Source organism: Microtus pennsylvanicus, chromosome 1, assembly GCF_037038515.1.
Source record: "Microtus pennsylvanicus isolate mMicPen1 chromosome 1, mMicPen1.hap1, whole genome shotgun sequence".
Lineage (NCBI taxonomy): Eukaryota > Metazoa > Chordata > Mammalia > Rodentia > Cricetidae > Microtus > Microtus pennsylvanicus.
This window is the reverse complement of record NC_134579.1, coordinates 68113491-68128851: the sequence shown is the minus strand read 5'-3', so window position 1 is coordinate 68128851 and position 15361 is coordinate 68113491.

Sequence of the window (15361 nt, the reverse complement as noted above, 5' to 3'; positions counted from 1 at the left end):
CAGCAGGAAATGCAAACTCATTGATGTTAAACCTTACAAAGGAGAAGAATTGGGATATTGATTCTGCTCTTTATTTTCTCCTTATTTTTCACAAATGAGAATGGAGATAATGTGCTATGTAATTTCGGGAAAATCGGTTTCTTTTTACACAAATTCTTGTTTTATAATCTCAGAGTGTAACTGACTTTTATACCAGAGTAGAGTGTGATGAGAGCACTATAAAGATAATCCTGAGATTAAGCATATTTTATTAAACAAACAGACAGACAAACAAACAAACAAAACAGCCTGCTTTCAAGAGTGCATGTAGAATACTGGTCTTCATGCATTTATTTTCCAAACTCAACAGTGTTTGAAGCAGAAATGCCCATAAGGTCCAGTACGGCAAATGCAATAACAGCCTGGCTTAGTTCTTCTGTTTGAAAACAAATGGACCAATCAGATTGAGAAAATAACTGTCTACCCTTTTCCAAGAACAAAAGGTAGATTCGATGGCAGCCAGTGTGGGATCACAGCAAATGCTTTGGGGTTTTTCTATGCAAACATGGCAAATATCCCATGATACCCTAACCCTGAGGAGAAGTCAAACATGAACCCATTGCTCAACTCTTCAACAATCCAAGTTTACTCCAGACAATAGATGCTGGCCTAAACCATTGGTATTACTCTACCCACCTTCAGTACATGTAATCTTACCATTAAAACCAATCCTGCTACCAATTATGTTTCTCTTTTTGGATTGTCACCTGGGGGGTGGGGAGTTCAGTTACTGAAGTTTATAAATCTATTTAATGGTATGATTCCCTAAATCTGAGGCCTTATAACTGGAAAGCATTTATCATTTGGGACGACACTGAATCCTAACTTATTATTAGAGAAAGCAATTTTTAAAGTGGAGATGATTTGAGTTCTGCTATTTAAATGATATTTAAATGATGGGGGAGATAAAAGGATTCGATGTCCTTGTGATAAATAGGCTTACAGCCGTTGATAGAAAAGATTAATATTTAATGTTTCTTATACTCTAGGGTGCCACAGTTGGGGCAGCCAAGTGCTGTCAGTATCTATTGCAATTTTTTATGTGCTCTTATCTGTCTGAACACTGGCAAAAACAGAAATAAAAACAAAAACAGAAACAAATGGCTGACTAAAGATTATCATCAGTTTTGGCATTAACATTTAAATTAACTTTAGACAGGGATGCCTTTCACACCGGACACTTAAGTTTGACTGTCCTGGTGCCTAGTCAGTACGATTGCTCCTGCTTTTCCCATGCAGAGCTCTAGATGTAAGTGGATGTTGAGTGAACTGAAGTTGAACTAAGGGACTAGAATCCAGTGTAGCCTTATTATTGTTTAGTAGTGGTTTATGACTATTAAATGATTATAACTCTTATTTTCTGCAAAAGTATTTACTTGTTTATATTTTCTATGTACAAGTGTTTGAATTGCATCTATGTCTGAAAACCTCTTGGCATCCCTGGTGTCCACATAGGCCAGGAGAGGGCATCATATTCCTTAGAACTGGAGTTACAGGCAGTTGTTAGGTGCCATGTAGCTACTGGGAATTCAGCCCCAGTCCTCTGGATCAACAATCAGTGCTCTTAAGCACAGTCCCCAAGTCTCTCCAACCTGATGTTGGAGTCCCCTCTGTGTGCAGTGATTTCCATTAATGAATAAAGAAACTGGCTTGGCCTGTTGATAGGGCAGCACTTAGGTAGGCAAGAAAGATGGAACTGAATTCTGGGAGGAAGAAGGCAGAGTCAGAGAGATGCCATGGATCTGCTGCCAGAGACAGACATGCTAGAGCTTTGCTGGTAGGTCATGATCTTGTGGTGATTAATAGAAATAGATTAAACTAAGATGTAAGAGTTAGCCAATAAGAAGTTGGAGCTATTATTATTGAAAAAAATTTCCACCTCCTCCCTGCCTCCCATTTCCCTCCCCCTCCCCCCACTCCTCTCCCACTCCCCCCACTCCTTTCTCCCTCCCTCTCCAGTCCAGAGAGCAGACAGGGTTCCCTGCCCTGTGGAAAGTCCAAGGTCCTCCCCACTCCATCCAGGTCTAGGAAGGTGAGCATCCAAACAGGCTAGGCTCCCACAAAGCCAGTACATGAAGTAGGATCAAAACCCAGTGCCATTGTCCTTGGTTTCTCATCAGCCCTCATTGTCCGCCATGTTCAGAGAGTCCGGTTTTATCCCATGCTTTTTCAGACCCAGTCCAGCTGGCCTTGGTGAGCTCCCAATAGATCAGCCCCACTGTCTCAGTGGGTGGGTGCACCCCTCGTGGTCCTGAGTTCCTTGCTCATGTTCTCCCTCCTTCTGCTCTTCATTTGGACCTTGGGAGCTCAGTCCAGTGCTCCAATGTGGGTCTCTGTCTCTATCTCCATCCATTGCCAGATGGTGATATGCAAGATATTCATCAGTATGCCTATAGGATAGGGCCATTTCAGGTTCCCTCTCCTCAGCTGCCCAAGGAACTGACTGGGGACATCTCCCTGGACACCTGGGAGCCCCTCTAGAGTCACGTCTCTTGCCAACCCTAAGATGGCTCCCTTAATTAGGAGGTAGAAATTTTTTTCAATAATAATAATCATAATAATAAAGATAATCACAAAAAAAGATGTGCTTTGGGGAAGTAATTGGGTCATGAGGATTCTGATCTAGGCAGATGAATGCACCGAGGCCTGCAGGACATCTCAGCAGGGATGTGCCATCAAGCCTGGTGACCTCAGTTTGATTTCTGGGATTCAGATGATAAAAGGAGAGAAGCCAGTACTTAGTTCCATGCACTGTGGTATGCATGGACCCATAATAAATATAATAAAGATGTTGAGTACTTTAAAAAAATTAGAAGAATAAGGCTAACCTACAAAAAAAAATAAGTTAGAGCTAATGAACCAAGCAGTAATTTAATTAATACAATTTCTGTGTGGTTAATTTGGTTCTGGGCAGGCTGGGACAAACAAGTGGGCCCTCTTCCTACACCAATCCCCAACTTTCCATTCTTTAAAGTTTCTTATTTTATGTCATAGAAAAGTAGATGTTCAATAAAAGCTTAGAATATTATGTGCAGAAGTAGAATGTGCAAAACATGAGAGCAATGACAAGCAAGACCTCCTTCCCGGCTGACTAGCGGAGGCAGCAGCAGTCCTGAGGACTGAATGTGATCTGTGCTCCTCTAATGTAGGGTGCTGAGGAGGCGTGGACTGCACAACTCACTTCAACTAGGTGTCCCAGGGGAATGGAAGTTTCCCAGAGAGCCTATGTAGAGTATTCTTTAAAAGACAGATGGAGAAACATAAAGACCATATAAATGGAACTGGAGGGAATATCCAGGCAACAGGTGTGGCTATAATCTGTGATCTAAATGAGGTTGCGGGGCTGCATATGAAGCAACACAGGCTCCAGTTCTGGCAGTGCAAACGTTTTAATGCTCTAGAGAAGGGTTTCTGAGCTGCAGCAGGATGTGAGAGGTTAGTCTGACCTGAGATTAAGGTATGTCTGACCCTTTGGGGCTAACCCATGGAGAAAAGAAGAACTCTAATAGCAGTAATTGAAAGTAAGGACCCAAAACTCCCACAAAAACCTCATGAAAAGTTGCCCACAAACCTGGAGCAGTTAGAGTCTAATGGGGAAAAGGGTGTGTAGTAGTCTACAAAGGTGTGAGATACTGTTAGGGATTGACAAGGGATATCACTAAGGTTTAAAGCTCCATTGAAGACCTTTTATACACAGAGAATAGAGAGCTGTTAGGTCGATGGGGGAAATTTGGTAAGAAAATAAGTAAGATAATTCAAGCTGAATTCTGTAACAAGGTTTGGGCTTTAGGAAACTGGACTCGATATTGATATGGCAGGGGAAGAGTCAGACTGGCTATTGTAACATGCCAACTCATTCAGATAAGATGAAAAGAATCTGATTCGGTGTAACAGTTCATTACAAATGAGGATGGTAAATGGGATTAGAGCAGAATGCAGCTACCGCTCTCAGCCCATTTACAGTAATGGGATTGTTGGTTTGTTCTGCTTTAACTTGCTCTGATTAGCTTTTCATTATCCCCATCCTGTCCTTTGTCCCTTCCTTGGGTTACTCTGTATCCTTTATGGATTAGCATTTGTCTTTCCGCACCAGAGTTGCAGTTGATTTCTTCTATTGTCCACTTGACCATTTCTTTGTTATGCTTTTATTTTACTTATAAGTAGGTGCTCTTATGACCAAAATGTGTTCTTCAATTAACTACTGTCAACTTTGGAATAATATATAACTCTTCATTTATAAAGGAACATAAACTAGTACATATATATTTACATTTTGTCTTAGCTAGGCTGTCATTAAGAGAAATAAACCTACCACAGTGTGAAACTATTCTTGTCTACCATTATCTACATATGCTCCTAAAGAAGCCGTGTGATTTTACTGGGAAAATGTATTTATTTAGCCTTTTTTTGTTGTTCTCATTAAGCTCAAAGGATATTTTCTTTTAACCATTGAGTCATTCAACCCTTTTATAGCATGGTATCATTTAATTACACTATTTTTTAATCCAATATGTACTATGCGTTAATCACTCAACGGGTACTGAGATCTCAGAGTTTTTATTGTTCATCAAATAATCCCTATTAAGCTGCCATTATTTTATTATTCATCATTATTATATGGTGTTATTATTAAATAGGTATCATTTCATTCATTCCTTGTTCACCCTCATTCCAAAGAATATTTCTAGATAGAAATTTATATGATAATTCTTGGTTTTTTTCTACTCTAGTGTAGTTTTTTTTTTTACTGTTTTATTGTTTCTTAATTAATTTATTTATTTATTTATTTATTTATTTATTTATTAAAGATTTCTGTCTCTTCCCCGCCGCCGCCTCCCATTTCCCTCCCCCTCCCCCAATTAAGTCTCCCCCCAGCCCGAAAAGCAATCAGGGTTCCCTGTCCTGTGGGAAGTCCAAGGAACCCCCACCTCCATCCAGGTCTAGTAAGTTGAGCATCCAACCTGCCTAGGCTCCCACAAAGCCAGTGCGTGCAGTAGGATCAGAAACCCATTGCCATTGTTCTTGAGTTTTTATTGCAATTTATTTTTTTCTGATGAGAAATTAGTCTTTGAATCATTGTTTTCTTTATACATCATATTTTTCTTTCATTTTTTCCTGCATTTTTCCTGTTGTTTTGTAGTGTTTCCGTCCTCCAGGTTCTTGTCGCCCAGTCTAAAGAACAAGGCACAACAACCACACAGAGTGAGTGAGAAATGGAAGCTTTATGAAGTACATAATAAAGAAAGCTCCTGGCTAAAGCTGGACAGCCCCCTAAGCAGGTTTTATGGTGTGGGGTAAAAAAGTGGACTCTAGTCAATGTTAAGGCAAAAACATGGAAGCGGACCTTAGGTTAACAGAATCCATACAGTGTTCTGCAGAGTGAGTGAGAAATTGAGGTCTGTGAAGCCTTTTCTAGTTCCTAAGTATGAGGAAGTCTCTCTGAGGAATTAGACACAGCTAATTGGAGAGTTGATGCAAATTCATGGGGTAATGGCAGTGTCTGTCATGGGGCCCTCTTTGTCCCTTTTTATCTGCCTCATCCAGGGAGACTGTTACTGTGTGTCTCAGTCAAAAGCTTCTTTTAATACAGTCATTTCATTCTTATTTTTGAAAAGAAGTATTCCAATTTCTCAATTTTTCATATTCTTTAGCTATAAAATTGATATTGACACTCATTTTATTATTACTTCCAATTTCACTTCTCCTTCTATTTCAATTTTTTATTTGTTAAACATTATTTAGGTAATTTTTATTGACTTCTCTTCTAGCTCACTTGTGAGTTCATTAAGTGAATTTTATTGCTTCTGGTTTTAGATTTGTTGTTTATTTTTTAATTTATTTTATATGTATTAGTGTTTTGCCTGCATACATGTATATGCACCATATGTATGCCTGATGGCTGTGGAGTGGTACCGGAGAATTGTCTGTATTCTGTCAATCATGCATTTTAATAAAACCCTGATTGGCCAGGCAGGAAGTATAGGTGGGTCAACCAGACAGGAAGCAGAGGCAGGGCGATGAGAACAGAAGAATGCTAGGAAGGAGGAAGCCCATTCCTCCCACTCCTGCCCAGACTTCGAAGAAGCAACATGTGATCTGCCCTGGCTGTGAAAGTTACTGAGCCACATGGCTAACATAGATCAGAATAGTGGGTTAATATAAGCTACAAGAGCTAATAAGAAGACTGAGCTAATGGGCCAATCAGTTTTATAACTTATGGATATCTCTGTGTGATTTTCTTTGGGGCTTGCCGGCTGTGGAGTACTGGGCAAGACAGAAACCCCAACAAGAAGGCCCCCTCATGTTACTGTGGAGGTCAGAAGAGTGTGTTGGTTCCTTTGGAACTGGAGTTACAAATAGTTGTGAGCTGACATATTATTTCTAGGAAGCAAACACTGGTCCTATGCAGTAGCAACCGGGCTTCTAACCATTCAGCAATCTCTCCAGCCCATATTTTTTTTATTTCTGATATTGTACTTTCAGTTTTAGGAATTCTGTCAGTGTCTTTTTAGAACTTCTATTTCTCTGTTTAAACAGCCAGTTTATCTTCATCATTGTCTGGAAAGGCTTTACCTCAGCTATAATCATTGTTTAAGCATTTGCCTAGGATTGGGGATGTAGCTCAGTGGTAGTCTTAAAAATTTAAAGTACCGGGCACGAGCAAGAACAGATCAGGAGACACACACAACGGAACCCACTTTAAGAGTTTATTGATAGAGAGAAAGACATGTGTGAAGGCCTGAGGAAGCTGGTGTGTCTGCTTTTAAAGGCTGTCTAGTGCATGCATATAGGGGCTTACATAGCTGCATCATGCGTAGGTCACTTGACCATGCAGCACATAGATCATATAGAGTTTGAGGATCCTGGGTGACTATGTAAGTTGCCTGAACACTTAATGGCAAATGTGCGGCCCTGGAACCTGGAAGGGCCAGCTCTTGAGTTAGCTAAACATTTTGCCAAAGCCCTGGATGATGGAAATGATAACAGAAATATTGGGAAGTCCTTTTGTTGTCACTATGAAACATTGGTAAAATCATAATCCATTTTTAGGACATTAATCTTATAAATAAAAAGATACAAGAACTGCTTGAAATGGAAGCTATGGTGGTTTGAAAGACAATGGACCCCAAATTGGTGGTACTATTAGGAGGTATGACTTTGTAGGAGTAAGTATTGTCTTGTTGGACAAAATGTGTCACTTTGGAGGAGGGCTTTTAGGTATCATATATGCTCAAGCCACACCCAGTGAGACAATTTCCTTCCTGTTGCCTTTGGATCAAGATGTAAAAGCTCTCAACTCCAGCACTGTGTCCACTATGTCTGCCTGCAGGCTGCCTTGCTTTCTACCATGACAATAATGGACTAAACCTCTGATCTGCAATTGCCACAATTAAATGTTTTCCCTTATACAAGTTGATGTGGTCATGCTGTTTCTTCACAGCAATAGAAACCCCAGCTAAGACAGAAAAGCTAAAGGACAGTTTCATTAGACTTTAAAAGAAAATGCTTTTATTGGAGTTTAAAAGAAAATGCTTTGGGTAGGCAAGCCATGAACCACAGCAGCTTCCTGGAGGAGGAAAATACCTAAGAAAAAGAAGCAATTTATCACATTTACAAGTTAACATACTTGTAAAATAGCCAGATGGCTGCAGGTAGCCACTTGATACAGTAGGGGTGGAGGGTTTTAGAGGAAGAAACATGTCCGAAAAAGAGATCTGAAAGAAAGACAGAAAGAAAAGAAAAAAAGGAATGAAAAGTTGTATCTTTCAACTGTGGTCAGACCAAATAGAACCTCATGATTGCTAGTAGGGGCTGCACTAGGGAGGGCGAATTCTGAAAAGGAAAAGTACCATATCTCTTTAAAAGACTAGCTGTACCTCCTTCCTTTTTAGCACAAGTTAAGGTGAAACTGTCTTTTCCTAGGGTAGTTTCTGCCTTCCTGAAAGTCCCTTAGCCTGATAGACTTCCCCAACTATAATATCAGGTCTCCCCCAGATTAAAGATTTCAATGTACCGACAAGGAAATAACTTTAACTTAATGCTGCTATGTCAGTAGAGTGATGACCAACATTCATGAAACCTTACATTTCATTTCCATGAACAAATAGGCATGCACGTACACATACACACACACAAACACATGCTCATGGAAATGCATGCGCACACACACACAAATGAAAAAAGAATAAAGTATTTTCCTAATAATTATAATAAATGGGAAATTAGTCTTGGTCAGCTCTTTGATAACTGTTTACAAACTACTGCTTTTATTACGGTTAGTTTTATTAGCATCTGTGCTTCTGTTATTGTTAAACTTCCGTTTCTACTGCAGTTATTCTGAATAAAGGAAAATGAAGATTGAGATGTGAGTTTAAATATTGTTTTAGACTAATTTTTTCCTTTGCAATTAAATGGAGATGCAGATCCATCTTATTTTTGCAAGAGTTGAATCGATCAATGGCTATAGCTGTTAATACACTGCACTTATGGTATGTGTCAGCAGCCTACTGAGTTGTTAATTGACTCTGAAAGAGGTTTCTGTCCTGCCTGGTCCTGCAGCTGTTCAGTTCCAAAAGAAAGACACAGAGGTCTACATTAACTATAGACTGGTTGGCCCATTATCTCAGGCTTTTTGTTAACTCTTACATCTTAAAATAACCCATAATTCTTGTCTGTGTTAGCCACATGACTTGGTACCTTTAATCCGTGAGGCATCCCCATCTTGCTTCCTCTTTGTCAGGGTGACGAATGCAGACTGAGCATTTCCTCTTCCCAGAATTCTCCTATTCTCATTGCCCCACCTATACTTCCTCCCTGGCTACTGGCCAATCAGCATTTTTCTAAACCAGTAAAAGTGACAAATCTTTATAGGGTACAAAACTATTGTCCCACAGCATTCCCCCCCCCCATTTCAAAACAAGAACTCTGAATCTAATCTCCTTGTTTACCTTTTTTCCAGACCATTATCCATAACAACTTGTAACCAACACTCTAAGCAAAGATAAACATCCATAATCCATTTTTTTGGAAATTTGGGCATAGTTTTGAAGGCTACTTTCTGCTGATTGGGGAGCTGATAATCTTATGGGGACTTAAGAAAATTTAAGATTATGGTCAAGTCCTAAATGGAATATTCTGTGAGGCTTGATCATCTCAGCCAACAATTTTGAGGCTGGATGTAGAAATGAGAGGAAACTCCAATAGAGGCACTCTGAAATGCTGGATCATGTGGGCCCTCCACTCCTATCGGAGATTTTTTCAGGAGATTTTTCTTGATCAAATCTGATTTTTATTAACCCTGAGTGAATCCACAGCCCCTCATTTCCTGTGGAAACCAAAGCAAACCTCTTCTCTAAAATAACATATCTTTTGACTTAAATTTTGGAGTCAAGGCATTTTCAAAATACATATGTTAGATTAATTCAGCAACATTTATAATAAAGTGTCTTTTAGCAGGTATTGCTCCTTCCTCAGCTGTCAAACGATTCAAAGACAACACAATACCATACAGTATCCAGATTCTCTGTGTATTTTCAATCTTTATGTGACTTTATTTCTTTATTTTAAACTATTTCTTTTATTTTTATTGGTGATTTTTGTTTTTTTTTTCAGACAGGGTTTCTCTGTGTATCTTTGGCTTTCCTGGAACTCACTCAAAATACATACGTTAGATTAATTCAGCAACAAATGACTGCTGAACTTGTTAAAGGTAAGACGGTCCTTCAGGGTTCCTGTCTGATGAAAGAGTCTGCCAGACATTCTGCAGGACATAGAAGAAGGTGAATGACAAACTGCCAATATACACAGAACTGTCTTTGAAATTTTCTGCTTCATGGAAAAGTCTGCTGGATACTATGGGCCTGTAGGCTGAAGATGGGTGCCCCAATGGTACAGAAGAACTTTGGGTCACTGTCCAGGCAATGAGATGTCTCTGTCAATTTTAGAGTTTTGGAAGTTGCTTGCAATGCACTTCCTGTTAACTTAGGTAACATTGTATCTTTTTGGGGTCTTTGAAGGAGTCGAACAATAGAAAGTTACAATTATAGTTTTTCTTAGTTATATGATAAAAGATAAAGTAGATATAAATATTTTGACTATAATTCTTGCTTGATAACTGTTTTTTATAAGTAATTTTACTATGTTATAGTTAAAACCTTCCTTTTTATTTAAACAGAAAAAAGGAAATGGTATGGGAAGTCCTTCCATCTATGTGTTGTTTTTATTGGTTAACGAATAAAGCTGCTTTCAGCCATTGACTTAAGAGAGGAAAGCTGAACAGAAATGGAGAGAGAGAGTAGGCGGAGTCAAAGAGAAATTATGTAGCCCAGCAGAGACAGATGTTGGGGAGAACTTTACCTGGTAAGCCATAACCACATTGAGATACACAGATTAGTAGAAATGAGTTAATTAGAGTTAGTCAGAAATATGCCTAAGCTATTGGCAAAACAGTATTGCAAATAATATAATTTCTTTGTGGTTATTTTGAGTCTAGGCAGCCAGGAACCAATGAGTGGCTTCTGACAACAAGTATTCAAATATCTGAGTCTATTTGAGAAATTTTCACTCAAACCACTATAATCAATTTTATAGTTCTTTTAATTCATTGTTGTGAAAGCTCAGGAATGTGGTACAAACTCTGAAGAAGGTCTCATATGGATGACATCACAGTGTGGACAAGAGGACCAAATCACGTGACAAAATGAGAAGCCCCAGAAGAATGTCAGTGAAGGCCTAGTAATGACCTTTTTCTAGATTCAATCTCTTGAAGGTCCTTCTAAGGACCTTCACTTGAACCTTGTGGCAAACATGCAAAGCACATTCAAACAACAGCGGAGTGGAAGCTAATCATTTCTTCACTGATGTCTTTAGAGTTGAGGACAGTTATGGTCAGAAGTCCTGAAACAGAATCACATAACTCAGGCCATTCTGTGTTCCTGATCCACAGAAAGAAACACTCATTATTTGAAGCTATGTCTATAGTGATGTGACATAGAAGTAGAAATACAATAATACAGACTATGACAATTACTGCACTTTATTCGTTTGCATTGAGAAAAATGGAGGTTGACATTTGACTTATGCTGGTCTGCTTAGAATCTCTTTGAGACTCTCTTGGGGAATTCTAACTCATTGAAATCCCCCTATAATCTAGACTGTTAAGTGTCCATAGTGAAGTGTAAGTCTTTTTTTTTTTGACATTATGGAATGACATTTAAAAACATAGTAGATGATAGAAATACCTCCCCAAAATGATTTGTACATCCTTTATGAAAAGTGACCAGTATTTGACAATGTATTTCATGTCTCCAGTACAAGTATGCTCACTTGAGTTCCATGCTATCATCACTTTTATTGTTGTTTCTGCTGCTATCTTTTAGGGGAAACGGCGACTTGAGATTTCTATCATAAACATCTTCTTACAAAAGAATGGCTGGAAAGTGACTAAGTCAGCTTTGCTTCTGTTGAGACTTGTTTACTGGAGGCAAGAACAAAACATTATTTTCCCTTGCTCAAATAAGAATGGGTGTGGGTAGATGAAACCCATGAGGTATCCATGAAGTGAGTCAGAAGTGGCACAAGGTTTCTAGGCGAACTTTTATTCCAACAATAGCCCGAGACTTACAGAGAACATTTTTCTTCAACCACTAGCATTTCTCGTGTGGTAGGCATGACAAGAGGTGGCTGGCAGAGACTTAAGTGTGTCCTTAGGAACCGGGGCACTCTAGAGAAATTTCTGAGAGATATTCTGGCTTACACTTTTTTTTGAGTCATTACTACTGGATTCAAAGCTGTGTTCTTGATTTTAAGAATACATGAAAAATTAGAAGTGTTTCTTTGATTAATCTGTAAATGTAAATATATTGATCTATTTCAATCTACTTTTATTATTTTGTTTTGGTTTAGGTTTCTGTTTATTTGTTTTGGTTTTCAAGATAGGGTTTCTTTGTGTATCTCTGGCTAGCCTGGATCTCCAAGAGATCCTCCTGCCTCTGCCTCACTGAATTCTGGGATTAAAGGCATGCACCACCCAGCTCAATCTACTTTTAAAACGCATTAACTTACTGAAATGGGTTAATTTAGCTCAGTACTTAAAGACTCATTTTAGTTAATGTTTTGGTATCACTTATCTATACTAACAGCAAAAACTCATTTTAATGAATGACTTCTATATCATATTTCTACGTCAACTGCACTACTAAGTTAAGTTCAGTTAGTAAGCTCCTGGTAAGTTTAGGGCTTCAAGCAATATCCATGCAGGCTATGGGGAGCTAATCTTCAGGGTGTAATTCACAAAGACTGAAGTGTGAACTCCCCGAGTGTAATCTGAAACTGACAAAATATACAAGTTTGGGTTATACATATACTCTTAATTGCTAAACATCTCATCTAGGCAATTATATAGGAAAGGACAAGCCACGCATCTATGTAAGTTACATTTTTTTCCATAGTAATTTCACGCTAATAAATCTAAGTGACACCAGATGTCACTTCCCTGTTGTCTCACCCTGCAACCCAGCTTCTGCTTTCCATTGCCAATCAAGGCTTCGAGACTGAGCATGCTTCTGGTGAAAGAGCTTAGTGAAGCTGTGGAAACAGTTAGGCAGAGAACTGAATCAGCCCTGGTGGTTCTGTTTCCCTACTGACATCTCTTCTACATTACGTTCCTGCTTGATACCTGAAACATGCCCTAGTTTCCTTCTAAAATCTAGAAAGGTAGGGATTTTTGTCTATTTTGTTCACTGATGAAACAAAACCTAGAACTCAGGATATATTCTATGAATCTTAGTGAAACAACTATTTGTTCAGAAATCAATCCAAGTAGGGCAGTGGTGGTGCATGCCTTTAATCCCAGCACTTGGGAGGTAGAGGCTTGGTGGATCTCTGTGAGTTTGAGGCCAGTCTGGTCTATAAAAGCGAGTTCCAGGACAGCTAGGACTGTTACACAGAGAAACCTTGTCTTGAAAAACAAATCAAAACAAAAACAAACAAAAAAGAAATCAATCCAAGACATCTCAAAGCTGTGTTTATATTACAAGTTAGCACCCTGGTGACCTCAATTCCATGATAACAGTTCTTTGCCTGTAACACCTTCCTAACTCTGAGACACAGGACCAGTGACAAGTTCTCTGGCAGTGGAAACCACCTCTAAGTATTTAAATAACTATTTTCATGGGTTGCTTTCTGTCCATTGCTGCCATAACCTGTGGTGGATGTACTCTACGTTCTGAACTGTATGTCTCAAATTTCAGGCACCTGAATCTGCATACCTTCTTTAATGTGGAATGTTCTTACCTTTCTCAAGTCTCACCTACTTTCTTCCATACAGGACACTGCCCTTGAAGATTGGTTAATGACAAGTTTGCATTTGAATGTAAATTTTGTTTTTCAACTCTAAAGTTAAAAAACTTTACCAAAGAAGAAAGATAGGTGGATGGAGAGGTGGTTTCCTGATGAGGAGCGTGTCCTGCTGTTACAGAGGAGTTTGGTGTGGTTTTCAGCACCCACACCCAGCAGCTCACAGCTGCCTGCAACCCTTGCTCCATGGGATCTGAAACATTGCTCTGGCCTCCACAGGTACATGTGTGTAACACCCCCTCCCCAATGCACACATAGAGATTAAATTATTAAAGATAAAACAAGCATTTATTTTCTTTTAAAAAGGAAGCTATTACTGTCAGTCTCATTACCATATTTTGCAGTATGGCCACCAATATCTTTTGTGTCTTCTAAGTCTTGGAGACATTTCTCTGAGCCTCATTTCTCACAAACACAAAATAGAATTGATTGAATGAGTTAGCCGTTACAGAAGTATATTACACGGCCCCAGGGACCTGGCAATTATTTACTCAGTTCTTTTTTTTAAGTGGGAAAACTCCCTGAGATTTGACAAAGATCTTCCTGAAGTAGGAAAGCCTTCCTAATGCAAGGGATTTGAACCTGCATCTGAACCGCTTCCCCCGGCCATCTGTGTTATCACCATTCTACCCAGCTTCTGTTTCTTGAGTACCGGCCCCAGTTTCTAATATTTCTTCTCTTCCTTGGTATAGCTACCTTCTGCTTTCTATGTTATATCTGCTGGACTCATCAAAGAGTGGCCTCTTGTATCTGTCTTCTGATCCCTGACAAAACCAGTCTAACTTTCTCTTTCTCTAAGATGAATATTATTTGACATATGTACAGTTCAGGGAATCCAATTAAAAGGAGATGTTTAAGAGGTGTGACACACCCCTATTCTCCCCCACCTCCACCCCTGCTTTGAAGAGTAGTCTCAAAGGAATGAGACTGAAAATGTGTTAAAACGGTATGAACCAAAGCAATGGTTGGATGTCTCAGTTGGTGCCTGAATTCAGTTATCCATACTATGTGGAACTGTGGCTTGTCTGATGGTGCCTTGCACTGAGAGAAGACAATTTGCAAGCCGATTTCAGTTCCACATTGCCTCTGCATCTTGGTGAACATGTGGACAGAGCTGACTGTTTGGCATCACCCACAAGGCAAGGCTCACAGATGACTTCTGGCTGAGAGTAGAAAGGGGATAGGCTGGGACCCAGTGGACACATGGAAATACTTAAATATCAGGAAAACCCATCTCAAAGCTTTTAAGACACAGCAAATCAAGGAAACGGTACAGCTTTTTCACCTGGACCCCACAAGGAAGTAGATACAGCACTGCCATGGTAACGACCACACAGTTGTTGTCATGTGACCACCTTGTATGTATATCAACAGACCCAAACATCGAAACACCTGACTGTGGCAGAAACTTCTGAGAGTTAATATTAGTGATTAAGATGTGGGGTGGGTTTGGGGGGAAGATTCTACCTGAGTTTGTCTCAGCTTGCCTACCAAGGAACATGGGACTACTGGAAAAATTCCTGCCAGTAAAATGGCTAAGCCATGTGAACTTGTTACTGAATAAATTCTGACAGTTTGGAAAGATAAGAGCATACTAATCTTGGGGTTCTGACATAGCATGTTTACAATGACAGGTATAAAATCTAAATATTCTAGAACCTCAGTCCTTTGGGTCAACCAAGCTGATGTTCCTCAGCTCTAACCTTCTCCCATCTGCAGGGCGAAGCTGCGCTTACAGCCAGCACAATACTTGCTTCTTACCTATGATGATAAAAGTCTCTTTATGAACAGTCCTGCTAATCACACAGACCAAGAATAAATTCTATGTTTATGAAAGACTAGATTACAAAAATAAAATGGTTTTTCTGAATTCTAATCTGCTTAAAATGCTTAGAAGGTTTTATTTAATTCTATTTTTCTGCCTAAAGGCTCTGAGAGAAACTGTCCTTTCTTGAGCTTATTAAGT